General features: G+C 52.3%; 1 protein-coding gene across 2 annotated transcripts in view; it reads left to right on the forward strand.

Annotated features, from left to right (window-relative positions):
* The first annotated feature begins 635 nt into the window (after positions 1 to 635).
* LOC144729611 (uncharacterized) overlaps positions 636 to 18,931 on the forward strand; it is a 76,927-nt gene continuing 58,631 nt past the window's right edge. Inside the window, exon 1 of one of the 2 annotated variants that reach the window (XM_078609993.1) lies at positions 636 to 693. The gene's annotated coding sequence lies outside the window, so the exon portion shown is untranslated. Of the gene's footprint in view, positions 694 to 797; positions 937 to 18,931 lie in introns of those variants that run through there. The other variant, XM_078609992.1, reaches the window with a different exon arrangement.

An 18,931-nucleotide genomic window follows, 5' to 3' on the forward strand; every position in this document is an offset into this window, starting at 1 on the left:
ATCCCGACCCTGGCGCTTGCTGTATATTTAGAGTTTGCGTTACTCTATCTCTCTCTCCCTGTGGTCGCGTGTTTTATTTTAAATCCGGGTCCTCTGGTTTTCCTCGCCATGTGCGTTGATGGTATTTGGCTGTTATACATTTCCACGTGATCATCCAGTGCGCTAACTACTGCGCCACCGCTCCACACTGTCACTTCGTTGATGTATCATTTGCGAAAGCCAGATCGCTGCTGAAAAATAGCTACATAGCTCAGGTGGGGCCTTACCTGGTGAAATAAAATGTTTTTTATAGTTTAAAGTTAATGAGTTAATAATGTGGACACTTCTAAGCTTGAGCCCGCGTCTTCATCTGCGACTCAATCATTAAGTGCGTCATTGGGGGAGAGGCGTGGTCCAGCTCCGAGGGGGGTGGGGGTGGGGCGTATTTTGTGGGCGGAGCTAAAAGGAAGGTGGGGGGGGGGGCGTTTCCTTTATCAATCCACAGCTCTCATTGGACACCGGTCAAACCGAGCGGCAACACCCATGAATCGCGATTGGTCAATCCGGCTCCGCGAGACACGCCCCCCCTCGCGCGTGCGGGGTTGGGCTATCGGTATAAAAGGCGCCGTCACCCTGCCCACTGCGATCACAAGTCGCGTGGACTTCGCCTGAGAGACTCTGCAAGAGGACAAGCGGACGGACCAGATAGACGAGGTAGACGGGACAAACGGCGAGACACAAGGGGTTGATACAACGAGGAAGGCAAAGGAGGGGGGGGGGGTGCAGCCGAGGGTTGTGTAGCGGCGGGGGGGGGGGGCAAGACTGGTGCGCGCGTTGTGACTTGAGTTGGGAATGAGTTAGAAGATTCAAGGGACAGTCGTCAAAGTTTCCTTCTCGCCAATGTCGGAGTAGAATCATTATCAACCTCCCTCCACCTCGCGAGCTCAAGCGCATCCCGTGAGTTCATCAACACCACCTCCAACCCACCACAGACCGATCTCGACAACATTAACACCATCGCCATATAGACACCATCGCATGAGAGACCATCACCACCAGCTGTCATCGGTATCATCATCACATTTCTAGACGTTTTCATCCGTTCTTGACGCAAGATAAATGCAACGATTGCTCTGCTGTCACTTATCACATCGCTCGTATCTCCGTCGTCAAGAACATCGTGATCGTGAGGACATCATGGCCATGTTTATTGATAATATAGTCTATAAGCCGCGGTGTGTGTGTGTTTTTTTTTAAATATATCAAGTTACCGAGGAGGTCTTGTTTGTCTAGGTAAATCATAGGCAACGTTTGCTGTGTTGACTGTGCGGATCAATACAGTACACGATTTGTATAATCCACTGCCTGCCATTCGCTTTTCTGCTGAAGACTTTGGCGCTCGGCTGTCAACGATAACGCGCTTAAGTTTCGTTAAAAAAAAAGTAATGATCTTTTTAGAGAAATTGCCACAAATCGCCGCGTTGTGAAAGTTGCCGCAACAATTATCAAGTTTTTTTTTCTCCTTTTTTTAAAATTTGTGAACCGAAAAGAATTATTCATTCGCCCGCAGCTGTTGCGCCAAAGTCGTCCACTGTCATGTTCTGTGTGTGTGGAACAGGTATTCGCTATGTCATGTTTTGTAGCAGCTGCGTTAGAACATTGTTTTAATTCTTGCATTGCTAATGGTTTTTTTTGCTCTGCGCTATGCAAATCGTGGGACGTCAAAGTTGGACTCTGCGCCGTGGCATCGTATAATCATTGACTGTGCTTATGTGAGCGAAATCTATTTAAAAATTTGTATATGGTCAGAAGGTGGTGTTTCCGGGACAAACACTCCACCCCCCACGCCCGACCGCCTTTGTCTTTCTCGTACGCGTTCTTTGCAATCCGAACGCATCGCTGCAACCAAGAGGTTGCGCATTTTTTGTTCAGGCCGAGTCTACCTAAGTCTTGCCCACACGCGTTGTTGTGATGTTGGGGGGTGCGGGGGGTGGGATACGTGTCCATGGGTAGGGATCTAACTCAGGCGGGTTGACAAAGGTCCCCCCCCGTGTATAGCCTTTGACAGGCTCTTGGGGCAAGTGCTGTCAGCGAGCGCATATGAAGGTGGGTGGCCAAACACCACGCTCGGCCGCCTTTGTCTTCCCCACCAGCTACTAATTTTGAGGCTGAGTTGACTTAGCGGGGAGGCCCCAGGGCCTGTGTAAAGAATCGTCACCGGTGTTGGCCGCGAGCGGAAATCGAACCCAGTGTGCGCCTGGTTCGTAGTGCATCGCGCTAGCCAATGTGACATCTCCCCCCCACCCCAACGTTCCCCTGGTCAGGATGGTCGTGGCACGCACGCACACACACATGCAAGTGAGTAGCTTCTCTCTAGAGGCTCTAGATGGCTGTATAACATTGTCATGGGCGTGTGCGTTGGGTCCACCCAGGTGGGTGAAAACGCTACGCAGTAGAATACTACTAACACGGGGGTGGGGGGCTGGGTGGGGGGGTGCATTACGCAGCGGCAGACAGAGGGCAGAGTCGGCTGCTGCTTGCCGCTGTCATCGTTACCGGTCGGGCACCTGGGACAAAGAGCTTAATAGCTCATCGGATTTCTCCAGAATAAATAGAGATTCTGATTCGTTGACAAGACAGCAGCACGCCTTCGGCTTAATTTTCGGCACAAACAGGCACGTTCTGCACATCGCAGCGATAACGGTGGACTTAATACAGCAACAACAGCAACCACCTTTTGCGTATCACATCAACAGCAGGCTGGCACATGACACACACATCGATGTATTTTTGCTGACTCGGGTCACTTTTTTTTTGCAAATGAGACGCTGTCTATCTACCATGCTCTCTTGGGGTTCTCATCTGGTTAAACAAAATAAACGTGACGTGTTTTCAACACAACCTTAACCCCACTGTTCGCATACTACGACAACGTCTGACCGTGGTGCAGTGCAGCAAACACCAGCTTTTTTGGCATTTGTGTATCACGGCAACCAAAAAAAACCCAACCCGTGAACTTAACACAGCAGAGAGCCGCAACTTCACGTTCCATATCACAGCAACAATTTATATCCCGCAATCACGTTGAAGGTAATACCATCCAGCAACAAACCAAACAAACACGAATCACGTTTTCCATATCACGGCAGCTACAGCAGCAACCTTGGACATCATGCAGCAAACCCACACGTTGCTGATAGACGGTGTAATAACTTTTTGGCTTGCACAGCAACTTTTGGCGTGTTCATTTTTTGACATGTTTACACTGACAACGGCATAATAATCGGTTATCAATTATTCTGGCCGTGAAAAGTGTTGCTGACGTCATGCTTTTTACGCATATATGTCAACAGCATTAATATATGTTAAGCTGGGTTATTGCCTGAGCTAATAGATTTGTCACGAGTAACCGGATTTACAATTTCACGTAGGTGCAATTCAACCTGGCTAGAGCAATGAATGACGTAGTTTAAGATCGACCTCACATCATGGGTACATAAACCCATTTTGCGTTGATATTGAGCATTATGGGTTTAAGGAAATATAAGCAAACTCTGGACCGGTTTTTGACCTTGTGGGTCTTCTCAACAGAGCAAGGCTTGCGAAACAAATGCTGGTTTGTGGTGATGATGATTATGCCATTTGACTCCATTGGCTTGAAGCTTGGTAGAGATGCTGCCCTGCCACGACACCGCACTGCGGACGAATCGACGTGGACCAAAAACCCTGGAGGGTATGTTGGCCTTGATCAGTCGTGGAGGCGAGGGAGTCCTTGACACTTTATCCCACCACACACGCGAAAGGCTGTGAGATGCTAACTGCGCCGAATCCCATTCGGACTGCCGAACAAACCCAGAGACCGGTGTAAGACCTCCGCTTGGGTAAACATAAATCGTGCACGATCGCACTCGATATGTTTATGGAATATGTTGTGTTTGTCTTGGCCCAAAGCAGGAGCAGTATTCTCTCCGGTAGCGCAGTGGTTGTAATAGATTGAGCAAGTGTAATTTGACCCGACGTAATTCGCACTCCCCGCCATTCACGCATTACGGATTATGTACAGTCGCTTAATGAAGAGGGAGAGCGAGCGAGAGAGGGCTTATGTAATCAATGAATGACACACGGACGGGGACGGGTTACGCGTGAGAATAGATTGCGGATAATGTTCGGACAAGCGGGATTGGCTGTGACGTGGTTGTTTTTAGACTGTGACGTGATTGTGTTTTAGGCTGTGACGTGTTGAGACACCGTATTGGCTGTGACGTGGTTGTTTTTAGACTGTGACGTGATTGTGTTTTAGGCTGTGACGTGTTGAGACACCGTATTGGCTGTGACGTGGTTGTTTTTAGACTGTGACGTGATTGTGTTTTAGGCTGTGACGTGTTGAGACACCGTATTGGCTGTGACGTGGTTGTTTTTAGACTGTGACGTGATTGTGTTTTAGGCTGTGACGTGGTTTTCTTTTTCTTGTACTTTGCACTTTTATCATGTTTTTTTCTGGTACTGTTTTTTTTGCAATGTTCTGACCCGGTCCCTACTGGGCATCTGTGAAAAAGAGCTTCATAGCTCGTCGGATTCCTCCAGTATAATTAAATATTTCTGATTCTGATGTGACCCGCTATCCTGAGCTGCTATTAACAATATTACACTTGGCTATGTGATGTTCATCATCAGCAGCCATGGTCAATCCACCGCTAGATGAAAGAGCCCCCACTTCTCAATATCCTGCAGCGTCATACCCCCCCCCCCCCCCCACGTGGCACGTGCACACAGACTGCTTTCATCGCTCCATCTCCTCGGTGCACGGACGCCCTCTGGGACGCGTTCCATCCCTTGGCTGCCAATGAGATATGCCGAATGTAAAGTTGCGTTGCCATTCTTGATGAAGTGGATGCTGCTGTGGTTGTCGCGGTTTGCGCACTGAACTTGGTACTGGTTAGAGTGCAAACTCAACATGTTACAAGCCCTTTCACCTGCCTGCAGAACATTAATTGTAACGACGGCGATGATGCTGATGATGATGGTGACGGTACATCATACACCGACTTAACTGAAATTCACATCAGGCCATGGAGATGCAATATACTTTGGAAATCCGTCCTAAGACGCCACAGTGGTGGGATGTTGACTACCTCGCCTGTTTGTACAGGAGGTCGTGAGTTCTATTCCGACCCTGATGCCTGTATATGTGTTTATTTCCAAATCTAGATTGTATATTTGGAGTTTGCATGTCGCACTCTCTCCCTGTGGTCGCGTGGATTTAACTTTGGGTCCTCCGGTTTTTCCCCTCCACATTTAGAGTCACAACACGCGTTTAGAGTGTTTGGCTGCGATACATTTCCACGTGATAAGCCACTTCGTTGAGTTATCATTTGTGGCCAGGTCGCTTCTGAAACCGAGCTCTGTAGCTCAGTGGGCCTAAACCTGGTAAAATGAAAAAAAATAGTTGATACATTTTAGTTATTTTCCGATTCCATCTCCCCGGCCTCGGGAAGTTGAAACGATGGGGGAAATAAACCAGTGACGATGGCTTCATCATCAATTCATTGATCAGCAGCTTGCGTCTGGTGGGGTGAAGTGTGTGCGTACTTCCACTGTTATCGAGATGCCTCGCCAGGTAGGACTCATATCCCCTCTACAGGAGGCTCTCAAGAGCTCCCCTCTAGCGGAGGCCCATCCAAGTTTGCATCATCAGGAAAGTATTGTGATTAGATACATTTTTTTGTAGCTTTAGTCCTGAACCAGGGGCTGGTGGTTATCCTTGAGAAAGTTACCACTACCGCGCTATGATGCGTCAAACCCTAAAACGCCTATTGAGAGTTTAATTGCAAGTGAAAGTGTAATTGTGATGCGAATGTTATTGCACACTCCCGCACGTCGAGCCATTTGTTAGTTGCTCCTCTCTCTCTCTTTGCCTTAGAAGAGGTAGAGCTGGATTTTACGAGCGAAATGAGTTCAACACCAAGGCAGGGTTGTTATGAGTCTTATAAACATTATTATCATCATCGTCATGGCATAAATTAGTTCCTCCAGGGTGCATACAATGAGCACAACCTGGTGAGTCCAGGAAGACTACGATGGTATATAGGTGCGTGGTATAGAGAAAGTGTAATTTTATGTGAACATCGGGGAGTGTTTTATGGGTCTCTTATGTTTGTGTATTAAGTCCAGTGCTAAGGTGCCAATTCTCTTTTGTACGAGTGCGTGTTTGTGCGTGGATAAAAGAGCTCAGAGTAAGCTAATATTAAATGTGCTAGCTGCCAAAGTGTTATATAATGTCACGGTAGGCACAGCGCTCCCTTGTGGGCCCACAGTAAACACAGAGGGCTTTTTATACAGATGTGTGCCTGTGGCTCTACGCGGTGTTTATCATGGTGAAGGGGTTGGCTGGTGGAGGGGGGGCTGCTCTGTGAGTTGGTATCGATTCTTAAAAGAGGTTCAGTCCACCTCGCGGCTATAGGCGGAGTCACGGCGCCTGTTTTAATTGCGTGATTCGGTGTGTGCCTCCCTCGATTTCACACACAGCACTTTTGCCACTCCACTGCTGGATGAGTGCCTCCTCGTGTGGTGCTTGTTGGTAAACGTGAGGTGCGTAGAAGTACGGTACAATAATGGGTTTATGTTGCACCTAGTTCCCACACATCCCCATGCCAACCTGTTTGTACATTTTGAGGTCGCACATCCTAGCGCTGTCCAGGCTCAATCCTGCTTGGCCTCTGAGGTCTGACGAGAATGAGTGCATTGTGGGTGAATTTAATCGGAGGCAACACAAATGTAGTGTGTGTTTTTAATGAAGTTACATTATTCAGAATTACTCGAGATAAATTGAATAGGATATTATTTGTGGGTCGAAATTGTAGCTGCTTCATCATCACGTTTTGTAAGGAGTTATTATTTTGCCAAATTGAGTTGACGTTAAATAAGTGACACATTCTGAAATTATTTTTGACAATGGGATTTTCTCCTGTGCGTAAATCTCCCTTGTCCTCTGTCTACCCAGCTGGTGACTTAGCTGGCTCCATACCTTGTCACTCAACTACGTACCCACCTGCCCACCCAGAAGTCTGTGTTTTTTGACTAACCCTATCAATCCACGCCACCACCTACTTATCCACCTCCTCCACAAACCTATCTCTCTCTCGCACCTCCGATTAGCACGGTTGTATGCGTACGGTATGAAATAAGTGCTGCATTTATACATTGTATAGATGGAGAGATGATGGTTTCGGGAATATATTCCGGTTAATGTATGAATGTATTATACTCTTAGGCTTTTTCGGTAAAGTCACGTAGGTAAAAAATTAAAATAAAATTAATAGAAGTAATAATAGAAATAAAATAATAAATCACGACGTTTCGGAGGCAACACAAGTCCTCCGTCATCAGGTGGGACCGTCACAGCTAAAATTACTGCATGAATGTAGTGTGAACTTCTTTTTCACCGTACGTAGCCAACCGTGCTAATCGGAGGTGCGGGGAAATTGCGACAAACGCAAAAAAAGCAGTTGGAAAGAAATTAGTTTTCAATGTAGATGTAAGGTTAACGACATCATTCAGACTGTTAAAGCAAGTGGGCTCGGATAGAGCGAGAGAGGACGCGTCGCTGGAAGGGTTATTGGCCGGATAATGCCCGGAGTGGCAGCCAAGTAGTGGAACGTGTCCCAGAGGAGGATGTCTGGAGCGAGGGGATCGGCGGCTCCCCGTGCCCCGGGTGCTTCGGTGGAGTGGCACATCCGTCGCGAGATCGTGAGAAGGGGCGACGGTGCTGGGGTGGGGGGTTGAGGTGGGAGGGGGTAGAGGCCTTCATCCAGCATTGGATAGATCAAGGCTGTTGCTGCTGCTGCTGATGATGAGGGTGACGGTCATCGTTGTCCCAATGCAGAGCAGAGGTCGCAAACGGGTTTTGATTCCTTACCCGTACCCGGCTGCACCAGGGTCGCAAAAGGGTACCCGTACCCGGCCGGGTACGGGTACCCGTTCCCTACCCGTACCCTACCCGAAATGAGTGACAAACGGTGACTCACTAGTGACTCACGGCCTACCCCGTACCCGTACCCGGCCGCACCAGGGTCGCAAACGGCTACCCGTACCCGGCCGGGTACGAGTAGCCGGGTATCGGGTAGGGTACGGGTATCGGGTACCCGGTTGCGACCCCTGATGCAGAGTGAGTGGTGATGCCTCGAGGCCGATTATGGGTGCTTCCACCACACCCATCAAACGCGCGCCCTCTCTCTCTCTCGCTGGCTCTCTCTCGCTCACTCCCTCTTCTCACACTCTCTCTCTCGCTCGCCTTCTCGCTCTTTCTGGCACTTTCTCGCGCTCTCTCTCTCACTCTCCCGAACCTCAACCGCGCATATTTTGAGGGACTTGCGGTTTGTGAAATTCGCATTTTATTTTTTATATTGGGGGCGGGGGGGGACAAATAATGATTGCTATTCCACTTTGATAATGCCGCCCCAGTGTAGTTTTTTGTTAATTATTATTCGATCGCGCTACCCCTTGTGTACGTCAGCGCGTTAATAAAATTTGGCGATTATCGGAGTGAGCGATGTTTATACATTTTTTTTGGAATGCGGATAGGAGAAAGTTAAGGACATCTGGCTAATAGAGCCGTGATCATTTACACCCCCCTGCCCCCTTAATCGCAGCAATTAAATTAATTGTCACGATTCAAGGTCGCGATCATTCCATTCAATAATAATCTATTGTCACTTGATCATTGCGGTTAATCGTATGGGCCGTTCGTGACTGTAAGTGGCCAAGTGAAAGCCCCCCCACACACACACAACTCGCATTTCTGAATTGAAAATCCAATTACCCTTGTATTGTAATGCGTGCATCACAGGCTTAAACAAACAAACAACAAACTCAACGTTGAATCGATGCATTTTTGTTATGCACTTCCACCGACTACTGAGATGCACGTGGTCAGCAACAAATCGGATCGTGATATCCAGTCATTTCTGTCGCCCGTGTATACGACACGCCGGGGCTGATGGTGGTTAAGCGCCCTTGCGTGTGTTGTATAACAGCGATGGAATGCGAGCCTTGATTATAATTAGTTTGGAAAGCCACTTTTGTGCCAAGGAATGCTTTGACTCGCAAATCGCTAAGGCTCCGAACTCGAATCCCGCTCCGACTCGAACCATCATCCCCAAGTGGGGTTGATAAAACGAGTACCGCCTCGTGGCCAAGTCAACCGTGTTGGTGGTCCATACAGGGAGAAATGGAGAGAAATCGCGATGCTTGCTTGCCATGGGAATGTGGAATTTCCACCGCCTGGCTCTGCGCCGCCGTCGGGGGGTTAACAACCGTGCCGCGTGGGATTGAGCGAGGGGGAGAGACGCCTTCGCCTGACCTTTCCATCATTGTCCACCACCGATGCGTTCGTGATCTGCATCCGCTTTGCGGAGCTGCTGTGGTGTCATGGTCAACACCCTGGACTTGCAGGTCAAAGCCCCGCCCTGTGTTGTACCATCTAACCGGCACGGCGGTTGAAACTAATTCCTTAAATCCCCCAACCCACTTTGGGGTGCGGTTGGGTAAAGTGTGTGGGTTGCTGCCACCTCCTCCCAAGACGTCCGGTCACCGTGGAAGAGTAGGCCAAGTTTTTCTCTGCCAGGTGCTCTCAAGAGCTCCCTCTGGCCGGAGGCCCTTCTGTCAGCAGAGGCGTGAGCAAACAGTTGCAGGGCTGCTCCTTTTGCCAATAAGAGAACCCTTGGAGACTTTGGGTGTGGAATGTCCAACTTTCGTGTGCGACCTCTTTGTCAATCCACTGCTGGATGAGGGCCACTGCGCCATGTGACTCGTGGTGGTGGGGGGGTTATTTGACCACACCTCTCGGCGCTGGCCAGTGCGGGCAAACTTGGCACACGGGAGCATAGAAGCACAGTACAACAATCTGTACAACCCGCAACGTACGGAGGGTGACATTTGCCCCCCCCCACCCCCCCGGAAAATTAACGTCCCCTCTTCTGGGGCGAGTCCGTCGCACGTACGTTGAACTTCTTTCGCACCGTACGTAGCCGACGGTGCCTAATCGGAGGAGGTGCTTGTTGGCGCGCGTTACCGGACCATGGGAACTTTGGATCGAGAGTCGAAATTGCCCCCCGTGGCTCTTGCTTGTCCCCACACGCCTGGGCAAGACCTCACGTGATCTCGAGGCTGCAAGATAGCAAACTCTCTGGCATACGGACTTCATAAATGTCGACGATTGTCACTCCGTGTACCCCCGCGGTGCTTTACGCAATGGTGGGGAGGTGGGGGGGGTAGTGGCGCGGTGATTGGCGCACGGCGTTACGCGACGCCGTGCGACTTGTGGTGTGTTCCCACGTCGTTGGTCGTTGGGAATTTGCGCGTTTTGAATGTTTTTTTTTCTGGGCCTTGCCTTGCCTAGATCGGCTCGACCTTCTTTTAAATGGGTGAAACCATTGGCAAGTGTGGGGAGACGAAGGTGGCCTGGCTTGATGGTGCGTCCCATCCCACCGGCACCTGAATTGAGCCGGCCTAAATAGGTGCTCGCTAACAAACGCTCGGCTCTGCTGCCTGTGTGGCTCGTGAGAGCACCGGCGTTTGTGTGTGGGTGGTTCGTTGAGCAAAGTCTGTGGATGTTAATGCCCGTGGACAGTCACTCTATTGTTTTTTTTTCATCCACTGCTGGATGAGTGCCTCTCACCATTCCGGTCACAGCGCAGCAGCGCCAGTTGAAGGCGGGCAACATGCTCTCTCCCCGTACGCTGAATACCGACACCCGCCAAATGCCACCGAAGTGACGGTCACGTCACCACGGCGCCTGTGCCAGGCCAGGTGCACCTTGGAGCCCCGTGAATTGTTGAAGGCTCGCTGACAGGAGGTCACGGGACAGACCCAGGAGCCATGGGTTGGCTGACCTGAGATGACGCACAGGTTGTACCCCCCCCCAACCTACTGTGCCAACTTGCTGCATTTTAATCGCCCGGCGCTCCGCTCGTTGTTGTGAGCGTCGATCCTCTGCCCTCTGTTGTTGCTGGAGGGCGACTGCCTCCAACTGCCCAGTAGTGTCCTTCACGAGCCTCCTCTCACGTTGGAGACGCGCACAGACACATACACAATCGCACACACACAAGGCTTGCACATGTAGTCACTGGAGCTGCGTGCGAGAGCGTTCTGCATGACATTTGGTGTTGTTGTGTATTTGGCAAGTTAGAGTGGCAGGTAAGTGTGACGTAAACTGACCACGTGTGTGTGTGTGTGCACGCATGCATGCATGCATTTCTGTACGTGTCTACATGTCTGTGTATTCATGGATTGTTGTCTGTGTGTGGGCGTTGGTGTGCATGTGTGTTTGTGTGCATGCATTTGATTACGCTTGTGCCTCTATATTTTTAGTTGGTGTTTTGTGGCATGTGTGGCGTGCATGCATGTGTGTGTGTGTGGGTCAGCGATGGTGTAGCGGTTAGCGCTGCTCTACGAACCTGGCGACCCCGAGTTCGATTCCCGCTCACAGCCAACACCGGTGACGATTATCTGAACCGCTCCTGGGCCTCTCCTAGGTCGACTCGGCATCGAGTGAGTACCCGGTGTGATGTGTAAACATCGCCAACGGGAAGACAAAGGCGGCCGGGCGTGGTGTTGTCCACCCACCCCCTCGTGTACCGTGCCGGACTTTGTCGGCGCTTGCTAACAGCACTTGTCCCTACAGTACGGGAGGGAGGTTTTTGTTTTGGTGTCCGCGTGTGTGCAAGGTAATGCGTGTGTTTGCACGCACGTGCATGTGCTTAGTTTCGTATATGCATCGGGTGTGTGTACAAGTGAACGTGTGTGTGTGTATAAGTGAACGTGTGTGTGTATTCGCGCATGCTCGCACATCTTGTGCGTATTTGCTCGCGCGTGCGCACACGTGTGCGAGTGTAATGTGGCAGGGGCGCGTAAAACATCGCCACTCGGGAGACAAAGGCGGCCAGGCGCGGTTCTGGCCACCGGCGCACCCCTCTCGTGGGCCGTGCAGGCCTTAATAGGTTGTTCCTCGCTAACAGCACTTGCCCCTAAAGCCCTGTCGAGGCTATACCGGGGTGGGGAGGGGGGGTCTTTGTCTTTGTACGTGTGATTGAGTGTGTGTGCTCGCGCCTGTTTTTTCTGGTGCGCTCCAGAGAGCTGATGAGTCATCAAGAGGCATCTTTGCGTTTTTTAGCCCCGGGACTCCAACCGCCCATCATCATCCACAGCCAATTCCTTGAACTGCCCACGGTTTTGGACCCGAACCAATTCTGAATTCATTACCTGGCTACTGGTGTTGCTGCTACGACCGCTACTGCTGCTACGATTTCCACTACTGCTACCGCTACTACCGCCACTACTGTGTAGCGGTTGTACTCTGTGGAATTGTCAGCATTACGCAGACCAGCATCCCTCCCTGCCAACTTGCGCTGGTGGTTTTGTTACTGTTCAAGTGGACACATTTTGTGTTTGGGTTTTTATATCTACGCGGTACCCTGCGCGTGTGTGTGTGTGCGTATACATACGGAAGTTATAACATGTATGGTATATTTGGTCGGTCGGGTGTTGTTTAAGGTAGATTATAACTGGAATACAGCTCGGTCGGTCGGACTTCCAACTCTCCAGGGTCGCGTTTTTGGGGTGCAACAGCGGCGAGATGTTAACTCCCTCGCTTGGTATTCAGGAGGTCGTGGGTTCGATCCCGATCCCGATCCTGACGCCCTGTGTATTTGGAGTTTGCGTGTCGCTCTCCCTGTGGTTGCGTGCAATTTTTGGTTCCGGGCCTTCCGTTTTTCCCCCCCTCCCAGTCTAAAATCAACATCATGCGCTCAGAGTATATGGCTGCTATAAATGTCCACGTCCACGATAAGCCCACTTCGTTGAGCAATGATTTGTGAAAGCCCATGTCACTTCTGAAAGAGAACTATATGGCTCGGTGGGCCTTAGCTGGTAAAATAATAATAAAAATGTAATTTCAATTGTTTCGAATCCAAACGAGGATGGACTTTGTGGCCTCACGTGGCTGGCGTGGACCGTGGTGCTAGGAGTGAAATGGGGGGGCGGGAGGGTCGGGTGGGTGGTTTGGGGGGGGAGCCCCCCTCCACCCATCCAATCCTCCCCCCTTCGTTGCCAGACGCCTGGGTCCCCTGCGGCTCGTGGGCACAGCTGCGATTGCACCGCCTGCACACTCGATAGACTTCGCCGCTGGGTGGGCCTGTTACCGCCATCATCGGCGTCATCATCGTCGTGTCTCGGTGGTTGGTGCAATGAACGCCGTGTGGTGACGCTGCGTCTCGCTGCGCGCGGAGAGGTCAACGGGGGGTTGTTGTCGGGACGAACTGGTCCCTGTCGTGGGAATGTGGAATTTCCAATGCTGATTTTGGGGGGGGTGGGGAGGGGCGTGGACCGTCGGTGGACCTTGTGCGCCGGCAAGCTATCGTTTATCCGTGGGTAAAGTTTGACCTTTTTTCTTTGACAGCTCGTACAAAATGTATGTCTGTAGTAATGTTAAGTGATATTGGGGGGGGGGAGGGTGAGGAAACCCAGGGTGTGTGTCTTTACCGACTCTGCTTATCCAGGAGGGCTCTTGTGTCAATCATGATCGTAACTCAGCAGGTGCTGTCAAAGACGACGGGCTCTGTCGCTGCAGGTTGCAGCCCTGTCGTGACTCCACTGCTGGATGACGAGGGGCCTACCCAGGCCGTGCGGGTCGCCGTGGCGGTCGTTTGGCCATCGCTTGGCCACGCCGATCGGGGCATAGACGCGGGGAGCGTAGAATCGCAGTACCGTACAACCGATGGGTCTTGTTTACCGCACCGTATCGTTGTAAACGTGTGCAGTGGCGTTGTCGCGTGCTGTGTGCGTGCGCGTTGGATTGGTTGGCACGCCGCGCTACACTCCCACTAACACTGGACATCTGTGAAAAAGAACCATGTAGCTCGTCAGATTCCTCCAGCATGATGAATACATATCCTGATTCTGATTATGAACACCGCCTCTAGTACTGCATGGCCATGCTGCAACATCGTTTGAAATCGGGATTGATTCTCCCCTAGGTCTACTCGGCCTGAAATCACCACCTAATCCGGTGGGGGGGGGGGGGGGAAGAGACAAAGGCAGTGGGGCTTGGGGTCTCAGCTGGCTCGTGTGCCGTCCCGGCCTAAATAGGCGCTCGCCGACACGGCCTGTCTTGAGAGAGTCTATATCCTGTGTATACGGTGCAGAGCTGAACCGGCTGTGGGGCGCGCTTGCACGACACGCGCACGTGCTCCTCTGAACTCTTCCCCGTTGTCTATCGCACATCCAAAGTGTGCTGCTTGTTGCTGCCCGCTTGGCATTTTGGCCCTTTTTTTTTAGGGGGGGGGGGGGGGCCTGTGCTCGGCAAACCGTGATTGTGAGGATGAGAACACGGCGGCGGGGAAAGATGCGTGCACGCAGCGTCTCGTATCCATCAATCTGTTGATGCATTTATTTATTCCCCCCCCACCCCATCCTCTAGCCTAGATTGCCGGCGCAAATGCTGTTAGCGAGAGCCTATTACGTGCGCCGCACCGCTGTTATTGTCTTGCCCGGAATTGATTGTCCAATCCACAACGGCGTGCGCTTGAGGGGGGTTCAAGTGCGGACAGCGGGCGAGGTGCGGGGGAGTTAATAGAGTTGGGAGGTGGTGTGGGGGGGGGGAGAGAAGGCAGTGGCTGAGTGGTAACGGACGCAGTGTGGTGGAGTGTGGTGGAGGGGAGAGCGGTGGTGTAATGGTTAGCGCGCCGCGCTATGAACCTAGCAGCCAGAGTTAATTTTTCTTGCGCATGGCCAACAGCTGTGGTGGTTATCTGCACCGGTCCAGGGGCTTCCCCCTAACGTTGACTCGGCCTCAACGGAGTACCTGGTGCAGTGTGTTTAAACATCATCACTGGTGCAGTGTGTTTAAACATCATCACTGGTGCAGTGTGTTTAAACATCATCACTGGTGCAGTGTGTTTAAACATCATCACTGGTGCAGTGTGTTTAAACATCATCACTGGTGCAGTGTGTTTAAACATCGCCACTGGGGAGACGAAGGTGGCCGGGCGTGGTGCTGGCCACCCACCCCTTTGTGTGCCGCCGTTCCGGCCTTCATAGGTGCTACTCGTTAACAGCACTTGCCCCAACAGTCTGCTAAGGCTATACGAGGGGATGTTCGTTCGTCTTTTGTGGGGTGGGAGGTGGGTGCGGAGCGAATGCCTTTTAAGGTTACGAGTGGTGGCGCATCGGTTGGCGCAGCATTGCGTGACTAATTCAACAACAACACGCTCGCCTCGCCGCTCGTTGTTGCAGAGGTCTGCGGTTCGAATCCAGCGGCCGCCCTGGTCATTACTGCGGTGCCGCAATTGCTGCAATCGTCGTTGGCACCAAGAGCCAGGCCGCTATCTGGCTCCCAAGTTTGCCAAAATCTAAAAAATGACACGGCGAAATGTATCCAGTCGGGAGTATACGTGGCGATTTAATCGTCCCCTCCTGGCAGACCATCGCCCCGAGGGGGTCACTCTGACAAATGCCTCTTCTGGTCTCTTGAGTTCTGGTCTGGTCCAACAAAATAAATGGACTATTACAGAGCTCTGTATTTTTCTAAGCATGTAGACCTTAGGGTGGGAGCGGTAGCACAGTGGTTATAACACACCGCTATGAAACCCTTGAACCCAAGCCTGATTGTTTTTACCACTGCCACATTGTTAGTGATTCCTTGTAACCAGACCCACGCTGGCCAAGGTGGTGGAGTTTGGTCAAACCCCCCCCCACCCCAACCCACCCCTATCGGGCATCTGTGAAAAAGAGCGTCTTCATCGCTCTTGGATGTCTCCAGGATAACTAAAGATTCTGATGCTGAACCCCTCCCTTTAAACACCAGTCCTCCATAATCATCACCATTAATAATCTACATCACCGCATTGAATAGCCCCCGCTCTTTATTTGAATCGCCATCTCCACGTACAATTTAATAATTGTTGCAAAGTGCCTTAGATGAAGGCGCTACATTAATCTGCGTAAGAGCGATGTGTGGTTCAGGGCTTCCCATTGGGCAACGATTTGACAAAAGGGGGAGGGTGGCATCCTCTAAATGTTGTCATCTTTGTCAAATGTCACCGTCTGATGCGATTCCTGCTCGGGCTCTCCCAGCCCCTTGGCTTGGTTGGACGTACGCCACCCCCCCCCCGCCACCATCTCCACTAAACCAACTCGCCCAGATCTCGGGCTTCTCCGTCGCGGATCACCGCAGTCCCGCCGCGCGATCGGCGATCTCTAAAAACTCGTTCAAGAGACGACGATGACGACAAAAAGGACGCCGTCTCTGGCGACGCGGTCAAAATGTCCACCAAGACCACGTAACTTCGTTTACCGCCACTTGACAAGAAAAAAACACAACCGGGGAGAAGGGAGGGATGGACAGACCGATGAACCGTCGTGTTATGCCTATCGATTTTTTTGTTGTTGTGTGTAATTTACAAATTTGGCATTTGGGTTGCGTGTCGGCGTGCGGCGATTATGGCCTGCTGTTGGAAATTGTATTTTCTATCGCGCTTTGGTCATTTATCACGCACTCGTGGTCATTTCCTCGGGAATGGAATTACAGCGTGGAACACATGAAACTGATAATCGCAGCATGTATCTGACACGGTCGTCATTTTGGGGCTCGTATAGATTGTTACATGGAAAGCCGGGGCGATTTTTAGCAAAAGAGTACCATGGCATCGGCGCGTCCGACGTGCCCCGGCGTTGCGCTCGTAATTCCGTTGTCACGGAATCTTCAAGCCCCACGGAGGAGGCTGGCGCCTGCCACACGGAGATGGAAATGAACGGACGTCGCGACTCGACCCAGAACAGGCTGCATCTGCTGCGCGTTTTTAGAGAGAGCACCGCGTTTGTCTCCTCCCGAGGTGGGGCAATGTCTACACACCCGCAGCCCGGTGCTCGCTTGAGGCTGAGTCGACCTCTGGGCAGCGTCGGGGGGGGGGGGGAACGTCCCGGCACCGCTGGTTCGGATATTCGTCGGCGAAGTCGGCCGCGAGCGGCATTCGAACTCTCCGGTTCGCCGGGTTCGTAGCGCGCGGCGACGCACCAACCGCTGCTGTGACCAATGCGCCCAAGCACGTGCACACGAGACAAAGATCCCCCCGTGGTGTACCAGCCTTTAACAGGGCTGTCGGGGCAAGTGCTGTTGGGCTAGCACACGTGAAGGCCGGAACGGCACGCGAGAGGGAGTGGAGTGGCCAGCGCAACGCCCCACGGACCACCTTTTTGTCCCCACAGTGGCGATGTTTGCGCACCGCCCCCAGGTACTCTCTCAAGGCCGAGTCGACCTCGGGGAAGGTCCGGCGCTGGTTCGACCCCGTGGTGAGCGGGAATCGAACCCGGGTGGTCAGGTTCATAGCGCAGCGCGCTAACCGCTGCACCGCCGCTGCACACGTACATGCACACCGTACTCACGGACGCATTACCACTCGAATAAACACCGGGCTAACCCGGTCCCTTGGTGAGCGTTGGGCACACACCTGGCGGTCCGTGGTGGTGCAGAGGTACAAGGTGGCTCCACCCTCATTAACTGCCGCCCTCCCTCCCCCAGAGGGGAGTGAGAGAGTCGTTGAGCGGGCGCATGGTGCCGTCAGGGGCTTCCAGGGGCACTTGGCAAAGCCACACGCAGTGGGGCTTAATTACAGCAGCCACCCGATATGATGAGTCGACAGTTTTGCACCTCTGTTCCCGAGTGCGCGCGCGTGCGTGTGTATGTGTGTGCGTGTATATATAAAATCTTAGTTTTGCGGGGAGGAGGCGAGACAAAGCAGGCTGGGGCCAGCTCTCGCGCACGCCCTCAATAGGCGCTCGCTAACAGCGCAATCACCTCCGCGGGTCGTTGAATAGGAGCGGGCGGGGGGTGGGGGTAGTGCAGCAAGTTTGATTCCTGGCCACGGCTAACGTCAATGGCGAGTGGTTGATCTTGTGCGGATGTCATGCGCCAATGTCGCCCTCTCTCCCTTTACACCCGGGAAGCGCTCTCCCCCAACCCGGGTCATACTTGCGGAACTGGTTCCGAGCCTCGACTCGGTCGATTCCTCCTTGAATTCTGAGTAGCCGGTGTGGTGGGCGTGTAATAGGTCGGCGGAGGGGGAGACGGAGGCGGCTAGCCATGGTGCTGAGCACACCACACCCCGCCCCTCGTGTGCCGTGCCGGCCTTTAACAGGCGCTCGCAAACAACACTTGGTGCACCGCGCTACGGATCCCGGCAACTGTGGATCGATTCCTAACGGCAATCGGCAAAACTGTCTGAACGCCGCCTGGAACCTCCCTAGTTTGACTCGGCCTAAAATGAGCTTATGGCGCATTGTGCCACGAGAGAGACAAAGGCGGCCGGGTGTGTGTGTGTGTGTGGTGCTGACAGCAGCACCTGCTTTGTGTGTGCGCGTGCTGTCCTGCCTTTGTGAATAATTGCTCATGAGCAGCATCATCATTTCTCTGTCCAAAGGGAAGTTTTGTATTTCGTTCGTGCGATGTGTGTCTGTGTGTGTGTGTGTGCCGTCCATTGCCTAGCAACTCGGGAGAATAATTGTTTGAAGAAAAACGGTTTTGCGGGAAAATTACGCGTGCATGGGAGTTTTTATTTTATTTTACTTGAGGAGGGGGTGAAAAAAAACATTTTCACCCGGGTAACTGCGATAATATGCAAAATCATTTGAGCTTAGGCCGGTGGTGGTGGTGCTGGTAGTGGGTGGGGGGGGTAAATAAATCGCAATTTGCCACACGATGATGAATGGAGGTGGGAAAGAGAGGGAGACGGGGGGGGGGGTGGGTGTGCAGGTGGATAGGCAGCCACGGGGCCTGTAGGAGAGCGTGCGCGCGCTGTGTGCAGCGGGGACACACCTGCTTAAGTGCTGGACGCTCGGCACCGCTGCTGAAAAAGATGGCGGTCGCGCCGGTGGCAGGGAGCGCGGGGGGAGGGGGGGCCCA

This window comes from Lampetra planeri, chromosome 33 (assembly GCF_965212315.1).
Source record: "Lampetra planeri chromosome 33, kcLamPlan1.2.h2, whole genome shotgun sequence".
Lineage (NCBI taxonomy): Eukaryota > Metazoa > Chordata > Hyperoartia > Petromyzontiformes > Petromyzontidae > Lampetra > Lampetra planeri.